General features: G+C 62.4%; 1 long non-coding RNA gene across 1 annotated transcript; it reads right to left on the bottom strand.

Annotated features, from left to right (window-relative positions):
- Positions 1 to 7,882: 7,882 nt before the first annotated feature.
- LOC131278387 (uncharacterized) lies at positions 7,883 to 11,150 on the bottom strand. The gene is made up of 3 exons (XR_009185703.1): positions 9,763 to 11,150; positions 9,211 to 9,405; positions 7,883 to 9,068 (listed from the first exon to the last, which is right to left on the bottom strand). It is a non-coding gene; the product is annotated as an uncharacterized lncRNA (long non-coding RNA).
- Positions 11,151 to 11,370: the final 220 nt, after the last annotated feature.

Raw genomic sequence — 11,370 nt, 5'->3', positions numbered from 1 at the left:
TCTCTCCTCAGAGAAATCCAGCAGGAACCCGTCCCGTCAGGCCTCTAGCGGCCGCTTCCCATGTCCGTGGATCGGAGCCCTGCTCTAGAGGCCCATGTGCAGGGAACCATCTGGCGCGGCTCGGCACCGCCGTGGCCTCTTCACTGGCGTACTTGTTTTGAGGCTCACACACGCGCTGTGTGTATCGACAGTTCATTCCTTTTTATTGCCGAGAGTGATCCCATGGTATGGGTGGACCACAGCTTGGTCATCCGTTCGCCTGCGGATGGACATTTGGGTTGTTTCCAGTTTGGAACTCGTCAGCCTTTTCCAGTTTAGCCTTTTTAACAGGTGTTTGGAGGTGTCTCTTCACAACCTGACTTTGCATTTTCCTGATGACTGGTGATGTTTAGCATCTTTTGTGTTTGCCCGTTTTAATTTAATTAGTTGTTTGCTAATATTCTTATTATTGAGTTGTAGTTCTTTTATATTCTACCTGTAAGCCCCTTTGATGTGTGTGTATGTGGAAAAAGAGAAAGAGAAAAATATTTCTCCCAATCTGTATCTTGCTTTCCACATGAAATTTTGCATTTTATGAAGTCCTGATTCTCCCCAAAATCGAGAAGATTTTCTCCTCTGTTTCTTCCTAGAGCGCCTCCACTGTTAGCTTTTGTGACTGTAAATTGGTCACTGTGACTTTACCGTTGTTTATGGTTGAGATAGTAGTTGAGGTTGATGTTTTCCTCTGTCGAGATCGAGTTGATCCAGTTCTGTTTATTGAAAAGCCACCCCTTTGCCTCCACGTTAATTTGCAGTCTCCTCCGTAACCAAGGGACCGTCGGTGGAAAGGCCTAACTTCTGGACTCTTCTGAAACTTGTCTGTCCATCCTTACGTCAACACGGCAACACCTCGATGATCACAGCTCAAGTGTTGATGGAAGCAGGTGGTATCAGCCTTATCATTTTGTTCATCTTTGTCCAAATAAATTACTTTTGCTTTTCTAGATCTTTTTTCATTTCCACAGAAATTTTAGAATCAGCTTGTGCATTTGAATTTATATGAGAAGAACTGGTATTATTTCTTCCTTAAATGTTTTGTGACCTTCATCAGCAGAGGTATTTGGGACTGACGTTTTCTTTTTCTTTTTTAAGCAGTTTTATTGAGGTATATTCACATGCTATACGATCTATCCAAAGTGTACAATCAGTGGCTTTTAGTATAATCACAAAAATTTTAGAATAAGTTCATTCCTCCAAAAAGAAAAACTCTGCCTCCTTTAGCAGTCACCTCTCAATCCCTCTATCCTTGTGGGAAGGTTTTTAATGACAAATTAGATTTCGTCAATAGATTTAGAGTTATTCAGATTTTCCCTTTCATTTTTTTGAGTGAGTTTCGGAAATTGGTGTCTGTCAAGGCATTTCACCTGCATTGTCAAGGTTATTGGTCTAAAGTTCTTAATATTCTTATCCTTTCATTGTCTGTGGACTCTGTAGTAATGTGCACTTCATTCCTAGTATTGATCATTTATTAAAAAACCTAACTGATTTTCTCTTTTGGTTGTCCATTTTCTATTTAATCTTTGTCTCTCTTTTCTACTTACATTGGGTTTAATTTATCTTTCTCATTTAGCTTATTAAGGTAAAAGATTAGGTTGTTGATTTTATATACATCCCATGTATTTTGATATTCCTTGTTTCCATTTTCATTTAGTTCAAAATATATTCTCCAATTTTCCTTGTAACATCTTCTTTTGTCTTTGGTCCATTTAGAAATATGTTTAATTTCCAACTATTTGTAATTTTTCAGGTGTCTTTGTTCTTGATTTCTAACTTCAGTTGTAGTCTAAGGACAGATTTCATAAGTTTCAGTCCTCTTAAATTTATTGAAACTTGTTTTCCGGCCCAGAATGTGGTCTGCCCTGGCTGATATTCCATGGGCACTTGGAAAGAATGTGGTGGAGTGTTCTACTAATGTCAGTCGGGTCAAGCTGGCGATTGCGTGTCCAGGTCTCCTCGTTCCACTGATTTTCTCCGTCCGAGCGATTCTGAAATGGGAGTGTTGAAATCGCTGGTTGTAACTGCGGAATTCTCTACTTATTCAGTTTGACCAATTAGGTGCGTGCAGTGTTAGGATTGTTTTGTCTCGACGCACTCCCCCTTTATCCTTTCTAACAGCCCCTCGGTAGCTGTTTGTCTTCCTTGCTCTCACGTCTGACCTTTTAGGGTTAGTGTTTGCGTGGGGTACGTTTTGCTGTTTTTTCACTTTTGGCCATCGTTATTTTTAGAATGGATTTCTTGTGAATAAATCTGGTTGGATCTGGGACCTTTATCCAATAAAATGGTCTCTGCTTTCCGACTGGCGAGTCGAGTCCAGTTAGCCTCCAGTGCCATGGAGGAGGTGGCCCAGCCCAAGCCCGCCATCTTGCTTTGCCTACTGTTTGACTTGTCTCTTCTCCATCTTCTTCATGTCCCTGTTTGGGTCGAGGGTCGTCTCCTTGGTCCATTTGTCTGACCGCCGACTTCTTAACCCCAGGGAGGGGGTCACAGGTCACCCCTGTCCCCACCCACTGCTTGGAATGACAAAGACGCTGCACAGAGCACTGGGGGGCTCTGGCCACCCCAGCTTCCACCCAGCCTCCATTCTTACCCTGCTGTGTGAGATGTATTTATTTTTGACAAAAGGGTTCAACAACGACGACAGAAGTTTGAAAACCACTCACTGACGCAGCAGCCCCACTCAACCAATGGGACTTGAAAGCAGAGTGACTTTACGGGCCCGGAAGTTCTGGGACTGGCGCCAAAGCCCTGGCCTGGGTCAGCCGCAGGCACTGGCCTGCTCCACGCCGGGTCTCTGGAGCCGGTCCACTGTGGACGGACGCCGGCTCCTCCCCTGGCCGCGCGTGGCCCACTGAACTGAGAGCCGCTCTGAGCCGCGGGCGCAGCGGAGGGCCGCGCAGTGTTCTCAGGACCCTGGGGTCCAGGCGTGGATGGAGCATGGGCTGGAGAGCACGCCGAGCAGACCAGCCTGTGCTAGGGAGGGACGGGGACCTCGGAGCCAGGTCCCCTCCTGGAAGGCCCCGAGGCCCCCAGCAAACCCCACAGGCCATCCAGATGGCCCGGCCCTCCCCGCCGGTAGACCACCTGCAGCCATGTGGCGTGGGGCGTGGCCCATGGCTGGCGCAAAGGCTGCGCCGGCGACGGGGAGCTCTGGGGGGAGGCTTCGGGGTCCAGCGTCAGTGGAGCCCCCCGACACCCAGGGCCCCTGGGGGCCCAGCCCACCCCCTCCTGGCCCAGAGCCGCGGTCAGGCTGTGCGTGCGGCGTGCTGGGCGGACGCGTTGCGGACATTTAAAGGGCGCGCTCCCACCTGGTATGGGGTGTAATTAATTCTCCTGAAATAGGCAGCAATCTCTGCCCACTCGCCTCTGGGCTGGGGCCGCTCTGACAGCCACGAGGGCCCCAGCTGTGGGTGCCAGGGGGGAAACGAGGGGCCGGCGGGGCGTGTCCTGGGGCCAAGAGGCAAGTGGAGGTCCCAGGCAGAGGGGGGCGCCGGGGGCAGCAGGCAAGGTCAGCGGGGGGCCGGGGCGGGCAACCCAGGGAAGTTCCAAGCAGGGCGGCCAGACCCGCCCAAATGGATGGAGCCCAAAGCTGGCGAGGTGGAGGCTGGCCCGGGGACACGCAGGTCCCTGGCCCAGAGGTGGGGTGCCGAGTGAAGCCACAGCAGGGGACACCAAAACAAGCACAGTTGCAAGCCAGGGCTGCAGGGGGAGGGGGCGGCACCCACAGGTGGCCTCTCCAGGGCTGCTCGGGAGTCCCCCACGGTGCCCCACAGGGGCTGTCACCGACGGTGCCCACCCCTGGCTTGGCTGCCACCAGCTGGCACCTGGCTGAGCCCCTCCCCAGGGTGGGGGGTTCCGGGTGCTCGTGGCATTAGGCTGAGCCCCCCAATCCCTCCCCTGCACCGGGGTGTGCGGGCCTTGGCCCCGCAGGGCCGGGGGTGCACCCAGCACCTGTCCCCGCACGCCACCTCCATGCAGGAAGACGGCCCCGCGGCTCCTCGAGGTCACCAGCTGCAAGCCCCGGCCACCCCCTCGGGCCGGTTGGGGCCCCACGTCCGCAGGCAGCGGTCAGGGCACCCTGAGGGCCAAGGGCATTATTAGGGGGCTGCCCGCTGCACCCCCAGGCCTGTTCCCCAGGCCTGTTCCCTGGAAGCTGGAAGCAAGGGTGGGCCCAGCCTCCCTGGGATACAGCCACAGCCCCCTGCCCCCACCCACCTCCGGAGGGCGGCCATCAGAGCCCAGGAGGCGCAGGGGTGGACGGCGCGGGGCGGGCTCTGCACACACGGCGGAGGAGTGAGGGTGGGCCGGCGTCCCTGCGAGGGGCGACTGCAGGCCAGGGTCCAGCGCTCGGACCGGCCTCGAGCAGGGGCCAGGGTGGGGCGTGGGGCAGGGGCCAGGGGTGCCAGGCTCACTCCTGGCCCGTCCCCAGGGCCCGTGGGCTCGAGGCTGCCCAGGGATGTGTGCCGGTCACTCGGGCTCAGGGGCAGCCAGCAGGCCCCCGGGGCATGCGTTGGGGTGAGCTGGGGACCACGAGGGCAGGGCAGCTGGACCGTGCCCTCACCCCGGCTCCAGGAGCTGGGGGGGCGGCACTTTCCTGGCGAGGTCCCCTGCCCCCTGTGTGCCGGCCTTGGTACAGAACCCTCTGCCCACGCTGACCCTCCGGCTGTGTCCCTCTGGTCACCTGGCGAGGTGGCCTTGGGCCTGCTGGGGTCTGGGAGGCGGGGGCGGACACCCCCAGGCCCGCAGACCCAGCTGTTTCCTGGCCCCGGGCCCTCGCCCCCCCGGGGGCAGTCGTGGTGCCGCTGACCTCGCGATTAGGAAGCTCGGAGCTGCCCGCGGCGCCCCCGGGAGCCGCCCTGGCCTGGGCCCGGGCCAGGCTGGACTTCCCTCCTCCAGGAACAGGGAAATGAAGACGCGTGGGGGAAGTGGTGCGGCCGGCATGGCGGATCCGGGGGAGGGGGCGAGGGCGGGGGCCGGCGGGCTGCGGGCCCCGGAACCTCCTGGGGAACCCCAAGCGTGGCGCTGGGCCCTTGCTCTCGTGGCTGCACCCCGCCACGGCCGCGTTCCCCGGGCCCCCGGCCCTGCCCTGCACGGGCTGCTGCGCCCGGCTCGCTCTTGCTCGGGCAGGAAGTGGGGTTCCCACCCTCAGAGGCCTGGGCTGAGGCTGGGGCGCCGCCAGGGCCCTTGGCCTTCTGCGGGGGGCAGGCAGCGTCCGACCCGCCCGTCCCCGGCATGTGAGGGCGCCCGGCCGGGAGGCCGTGGTTGTGACGCGTCGGTGTGGCCCGAGTGGCCGAGCAGACGCGGGCACTGGTGGCCCCACGTGCCCCTGCAGGGCGCCTCCATCCCCTCAGGGCCCCGGCCTCCCACCGGATTGTGGACGCTGCCCGGGGGCTGACAGCAGCGGGAGGTCCAGCTGGAAAGGACATGGAGAGCACCCTCAGGACGCCGATGGGGAAACTGAGGCCAGAGGGGGAGGGCCTGCTCCAGAGCTGCCCATGCTGGACCTAAGGTCAGCAGGCACCGCAGGCAGGGGCAGGACCCCCGGGCAGGGTGGGGCAGCTCCTCTCCCCCCCGGGATGTCCCAGCCGTTCACTCAGTGGTGACGTTGGGCAGGGGACACTGGGGGTGGGGGTTGCAGGACACCCGGGTGGGGTGAGGACAAGCCCCCCGCAAGAGAGAGTCCTCTCATGGTGTTGGGGGTCCCATGATGTGGGAGAAGCCCCCTCAGAGCGGGCGGGGGGGCGGGCAGGTGCTGGCGGGGTTGAGCACCCACTCTTGCCCTTGGGTGCTGGAGGGAGGGGCCACTGCAGCCCCGGCCCCTTGTGCTTCCAGCCCCTCTTCACCGAGCAGGGGTCTTGGCCTCAGTGAGGGGCTCTGCTGCCCACCAGGCCATCCGGCTCCCCCGCAAACCAGTGAGGGGCAGAGCGGAGGACGTCCCCGGCGGCTGCAAGCATGGCTGCGTGCAGAGTGGTTGGCCCCACGATTGGGGCGGGGAGTCCCCCAGCAGAGGCTGCCTGCAGGTGAGGCAGGTGTGGGCAGGTGAGGCAGGCGAGGCAGGTGTGGGCAGGTGAGGCAGGCGAGGCAGGTGTGGGCGGGTGTGGGTGCTTAGGCAGCAGAGGCCGCGAGTGTGTGTGAACATGTGCACGTGCCCCTGACCTTGTGCTGGCACGGTGAAAGGCAAGATATTCTCACGGCACCCACTGTCTTGGAGAGGCTGGAGGCGGGGGCTGGGGTCCCACGTGTGACCTGGGGGGGGCCCAGGGGACAGACCCCCGACCCAGCAACCTCTCTGCTCCAGAAACCAGAGAACGGCCGGCTGCCTGGGCTCGCTGGCCCCCGGGACGCTGTGTTCCCAGTCAGAAGGAAGTGAGCATTTACTGCAAATTGGTTTATCGTCAAACAGGACTGGAAAGACCTGGCTGGGGCCCTGGTGGGGGACCGGGGGCCTGGGACCCTTCCTCGGGCACCGGGGTCAGCATGCTGCACCCGGACAACCCTGCCACTGGGCCCGGAGGCCGGGCTCCCGGGTCACCTGCGGTGTGGCCGGCTCTGGCGGGGTGGTGCCCTGAGTGGGCGCTGGACAGCCCTTTGGCCCCAGGGCCGGCTGAGTCAAGGCTGCGGGGTGTGTGCCCAGCTGCTCGCCTGAGTTATGACATAAACACCTTCTGCAGGTGTCCTTGCATCCTTGACTTTGAAACCTGGGTGACTTTTTCTTGGCATATTTTGGACAAGTCCTGGGCCAAGCCTGGAGACGCAGGTGGGACCGTGTCCCATTTCTCCGGTCGTTTCTCGCCCACAAGGCCACGGGGCGGTGGCTGGCTGAGGGCCGTGGCCCCCAGCTCGGCTCTGGGTGTCTCGGGGCTAGTCCTGGCCGCGTGGGGCCGCTGAGAGACACCCACTTGCCCCTGCCCCCTCCCCGCCCAGGGGGGCTGGGAAGCCTCAGCAGTGCCCGGCTCGTTCGCCAGCTCCCTGCCCTTTAAGCGCAGCTCTCGGGGACGCAGAGACACAGCTGTCACTCGGATAACAGCGCAGGAGAGACGGATCCTGGGCCTTCTGTAAAGGGGGCCGGGCAGGGCCAGGGGCGGCGCCGCCAGGCCTCTGGGAACGCCGTGGAGCCAGCAGCCGGGCTCGCCGACGGGGACGGAGGCCTCAGCCCGCCAGGCGAGGGGTCGAGGCCGGCCTGGCTGCGGGGTCTCACGGCAGCCCCGGCCGTGGCCCGCAGCCTCGCCGGCCTCTGGGCTCTGCAGCTGGGACTCGGCCCCCGTGCCGGGTGTAACACCCCTAGAGCAGGGCAGGGGCCCGGGCTGGAGCCCCGGGTTCGGGAGGGCGGGACAGGACAGCCGCCCAGGGTGCTCGCTAGCCACGGCTAACGGGGCAGAACAGGGACTGGGGACCCCGAGGCTCGGCCCGTGGTGCGGGGCTCCAGGCTGGGGCCTCGGGGCTGCCCAGAGAGCGCCATGGGGCCCCATAAATCAAGGCAGCAGCTCGTTAGAACCAAGGCCTGCTGTCAGCTGCCCCGAAACCCACGGGGCCGGGGTGGCGGCGGGCAGCGTGCTGCCCGGGCAGAAAGGCCTGGAATCGGGGCTCTTCGCGGGACAGGCGGGTGCAGGTGGTGATGGCGGACAAGGGGTGGGCGGGTGGGGGGCACGGGATGTGGGGGAGCAGTGGTGTGGGGCCCTGGGGGGAGTAGGGGGGCATTTTGTGGTGAGAGAAGGGCGCCCAGCTCTGGGTAGGGGCTGCCAGGGACTCTTGGCGGAGGCAGAGGGGTGGGGAGGACAGGGCCACTCCTTCCAGACCCCCCACCAGAGCCCCCCTCCCCGCCTGCCACCCCCGCACCTGCCCTCGGGTCACCCTGACTGACGTGCGCGCATCCCCCAGACCCGGGCCCGCTTTCCTCGGGGTAGCCACGGAGCCTCTGCCCACCCTTCACTTGGCACCTCCCGCCTTAGCATTGCTGTGTGAGCGCCGGTCTCCCTCTGGTGCAGGACCCAGTTCAAATTCACGTAACTAGAAAGCGCACGTAGTGCAACTTCAGGCACGGCTGGATCCAGGACCCCGAGGCTCAGGCCCTCTTTCTGAGCCTTGGCGTTTCTCGTCTGTGCTCTGTCCCCACGGGCTGGGGTGGGGCTTTGGCCATCCCACTTTTACGTCCTACCAGCTGAAGAGCCCCGATGGAAAGAGGCTGATTTTCCAGGAGCTCCGCGGGAAGTCCCGGGGGCCCTTACAGCGGGGCATCCCTGGCCCAATACCGTGGCTGGTGGATGGCGTATGTGTCCACTCTAACTGCACGGGGCAGCCCCAAGGAAAAGAGGGGTCTGCGGCCCAGCCAGGCAGAAAGGAGGCCGGCCCCCACCTCCCGGCAGGTGGGTGAGTGCCTCGTTGCGGGGTGCAGGCTCAGGGCTCCTCTGTACCCCCTCGCATGACGCCAGGACATCATTGGGACACACTTACCAGTGTCCGCCCCTCCCTCGGCTGCTCCTGTGATGCCGTTCTCCTCAGCCGGGGGAGGTGAGGAGTTGAGCTCAGCGGCCCCCAGCCCTTCCGCCTCTGGTGGTCTCCAGATGACGGCCAGGACTGGGCAGGGGGGCCATTCTCACGGCCCCACCCAGGCCTCCCTGAGCCCCGGGCCACGCGGGCGGGGCCTGCCGCCTGGGCCATCCTGGGTGGACGTCCAGGGCCAGCGCGGCAGACCCCCGGCGCCGTGGCTCCCTGGGCCCCCACGGCACGGAACCCGGAGGAGGGGGAGCAGAGCCGCCCGAGGGGCTGGCTCCCGGGAGTGGGCAGGGGGCGGCCTCGGCTTTGCCCCTCCAGTGGGGGGCGGCGCCCCCGGTCCAGCTGGCAGCGGGGCCGGCCTCTCCCCTCCCGGCACTGGCTCGCGCGGCCCTTGGTGCCGTGGTGTGCGTCTCTGCCTGGCCACGTGGCGAGGTCCCCGCCGCCCGCTCCTCCGTGGGCCCTGCTGCTCCCTCTAGGAGGCTGTCACGTGGGCGGCCCACGCCGCGCCTGGAGTAGCGTCTTCTCAAGGCCCTGGCTACCTTGGGCGCCCCCACAGGAACGGGGTTCAGATAAAGGGCACGTCCTTTAGGCCCAGAGGCCACACGGCTTCCGCGGGCCCCTCCCCTGGGGCCAGGAGCGCCCCCCCTGCCCAGGTGAGGCTGCCGCTCTCCTTGGATTTACCGGGTTAGAATTAGCTCCTGAAAACACCAACAAGAACGGTGACAGTTTTCCTACAGTTGCGCAGGGAGTGGACGTTCTTTAGGACCAGCGGGCGGCTCAGGTGCCTCTGCTTCTCTGTGCGAGGGCCGGCGGGGCCTCGACTCGGCCTGAGCACAGACCGGCTGGCCTTTGCCGGTCACTGCTCTCAGCCGTCCTCTGCGGAAAAAGGCAGAGAGCCTCTCCTGCCCCAAACCCGTCGGGCAGATCCAGCCCTGCTGGTCATTTCTAAGGGTCAACTCGGCACGGCCCACTGGATGGCTCTTCTCTCCCACTCCCTGCTCCCCTCCCTCACGGGGTGGCCTTCAGAGGGGGATGCGCTACCCTTGCCTCGCCCCTCCCTCCTCCGGCTGACCACCTGGGCAGGCCACCAGCTCTGGGGCCAGCGTGTGGGCTGGCGGCGGGGAAGGGGCTTGGTGCTGGCCAGGGTGGGGCAGGGCCACTGCGTGGTATGCCCCACGGGGAGGTTGCTTAGTAGCTCTGCCCTCGAGGGCCCAGTTCCAAGGCCCTGCCTACCTCCTGGCATCCGCTCTCCCCGGGGTCCTTGCCCCCGCTGGGGCTGGCTTGGTCTGGGTGGTGGCGAGTGGCACCCGGCGAGGTCACAAATGGCACTGTGGCTTCCACTGTGCTGTCTCCTGGACCACGCCTCTGGGCCAGCCACCACGTGGACAGCCATGATGTAGACAGCTGCCACATGGACAGCTGTTATGTGGACAGCCGCCATGAGGACGGCTTGCCATGTGGACAGCTGCTACGAGGATAGCCACTATGTGGACAGCTGGCCGTGGGGACAGCCGCCACGTGGACAGTTGCTATGAGGATAGTCACTCTGTGGATAGCCACCATGTAGCTAGTGGCTGCCACGTGGACAGTGGCCGCCATGTCATGGGAGCAGCCAAGCAGCTCTGCGAGAGGCCAGCCTGGAAGCAGGACCCCAGCCTCGAGCGTCTCCAGGAGACTCACCCTAGCTGGTGTCCTGCCTGCAGCCTTGGGGGACACCCTGAGCCAAGACCACCTACTAAACTGCTCCAAATTCCTGACCCTCAGAAACTAACATCCTCAAGATTTGTTTCAAGCTACTAAGCTTTAGAATAATTGGTTGCACGGCATTAGATTACTCATTCTCTCTCCATTTAGATAGCTAGATATCCACGTATGTTCATGTATTTTCTCCACAAATATTTCAATATAACGTTCTTCACAGAGATGGGAGCAACCTGAAGGTGTTTCAGAACCCCCTGCTGTCCTCCTGTAGCCACGTGTTAGTGGCAGGGACAGTGGTGTCCTCTAACTGTCCCATCTGCTGCCCTATGGCCCAGCCCCCCTTGTAGGCTGGCTGGCATCAAGAAGGAGGGACCCTGGGTCCCTGAGTCACCCCACAGACAATGCCCTGCCGTTTGGCAAAGTGCTTTGCAGTGGAGAGAAACATGCTGCTACAGTACTGAGCGGTGAGGTTTTGGGGGTTTATTCGTTGCTGCATCAGGCCTGAGCTGATCCTGACTAATCCAAGGGCTGCCTGGCAGGTGAGAGGAAACAGATCTTCGGGAAAGATCCCTCCACTAAGCCATTGCGAAGTTTTGTGGGAAAAGCTGCTGGAGCCGCTGGGCTCTTCTGCCCCCAGCCCTGGAGACCAGATGCTCTGGTGCCCAGAGCCCCTGGGGCAGCAGCTGGATGCCTTGGGGAAACTGTCACCCACGCGCTGCCAGTGCAGGTTGTCATCTCCCCACGTCTCCGGCCAAGGAAACCAAGGCGGAGGTGGGAGCGTAGACCCTGATGCAGCTCTGCGCCTCGTACGAGGCCACCGGGTAGCCATGGTCCTGGGGGGGCAGCGACTGGGAGTGGCAGGAGCCCGACTCCCTGGCTGTCGGAACTGGTTTAGTACAGACCCACAGCCAGGTGGCAGGGGCCCAGCTGGCGCAGGGGCCCGAGCGCCCGCAGGCCTGGCCGGGCCTGGCCACGCTGCCTCCCCCGCCTCAGGCCCCAAGCTCTGGGCCTCCCCCGCCTGCTGCTTCCAGGTGGGGCAGCGCGGGCAGAAGACCCCGGGGGGTGGGGAAGTAGGGTCGTGGCCCGGGCCCCTCCCCGGGAGGGGTCTCTCCCACCGCCATGGTCACACCTGCTCCTCCC

The sequence above is a fragment of the Dasypus novemcinctus genome, chromosome 4, assembly GCF_030445035.2.
Source record: "Dasypus novemcinctus isolate mDasNov1 chromosome 4, mDasNov1.1.hap2, whole genome shotgun sequence".
NCBI classification, from domain to species: Eukaryota; Metazoa; Chordata; class Mammalia; order Cingulata; family Dasypodidae; genus Dasypus; species Dasypus novemcinctus.
This window is presented reverse-complemented; position numbering and strand designations above follow the sequence as displayed.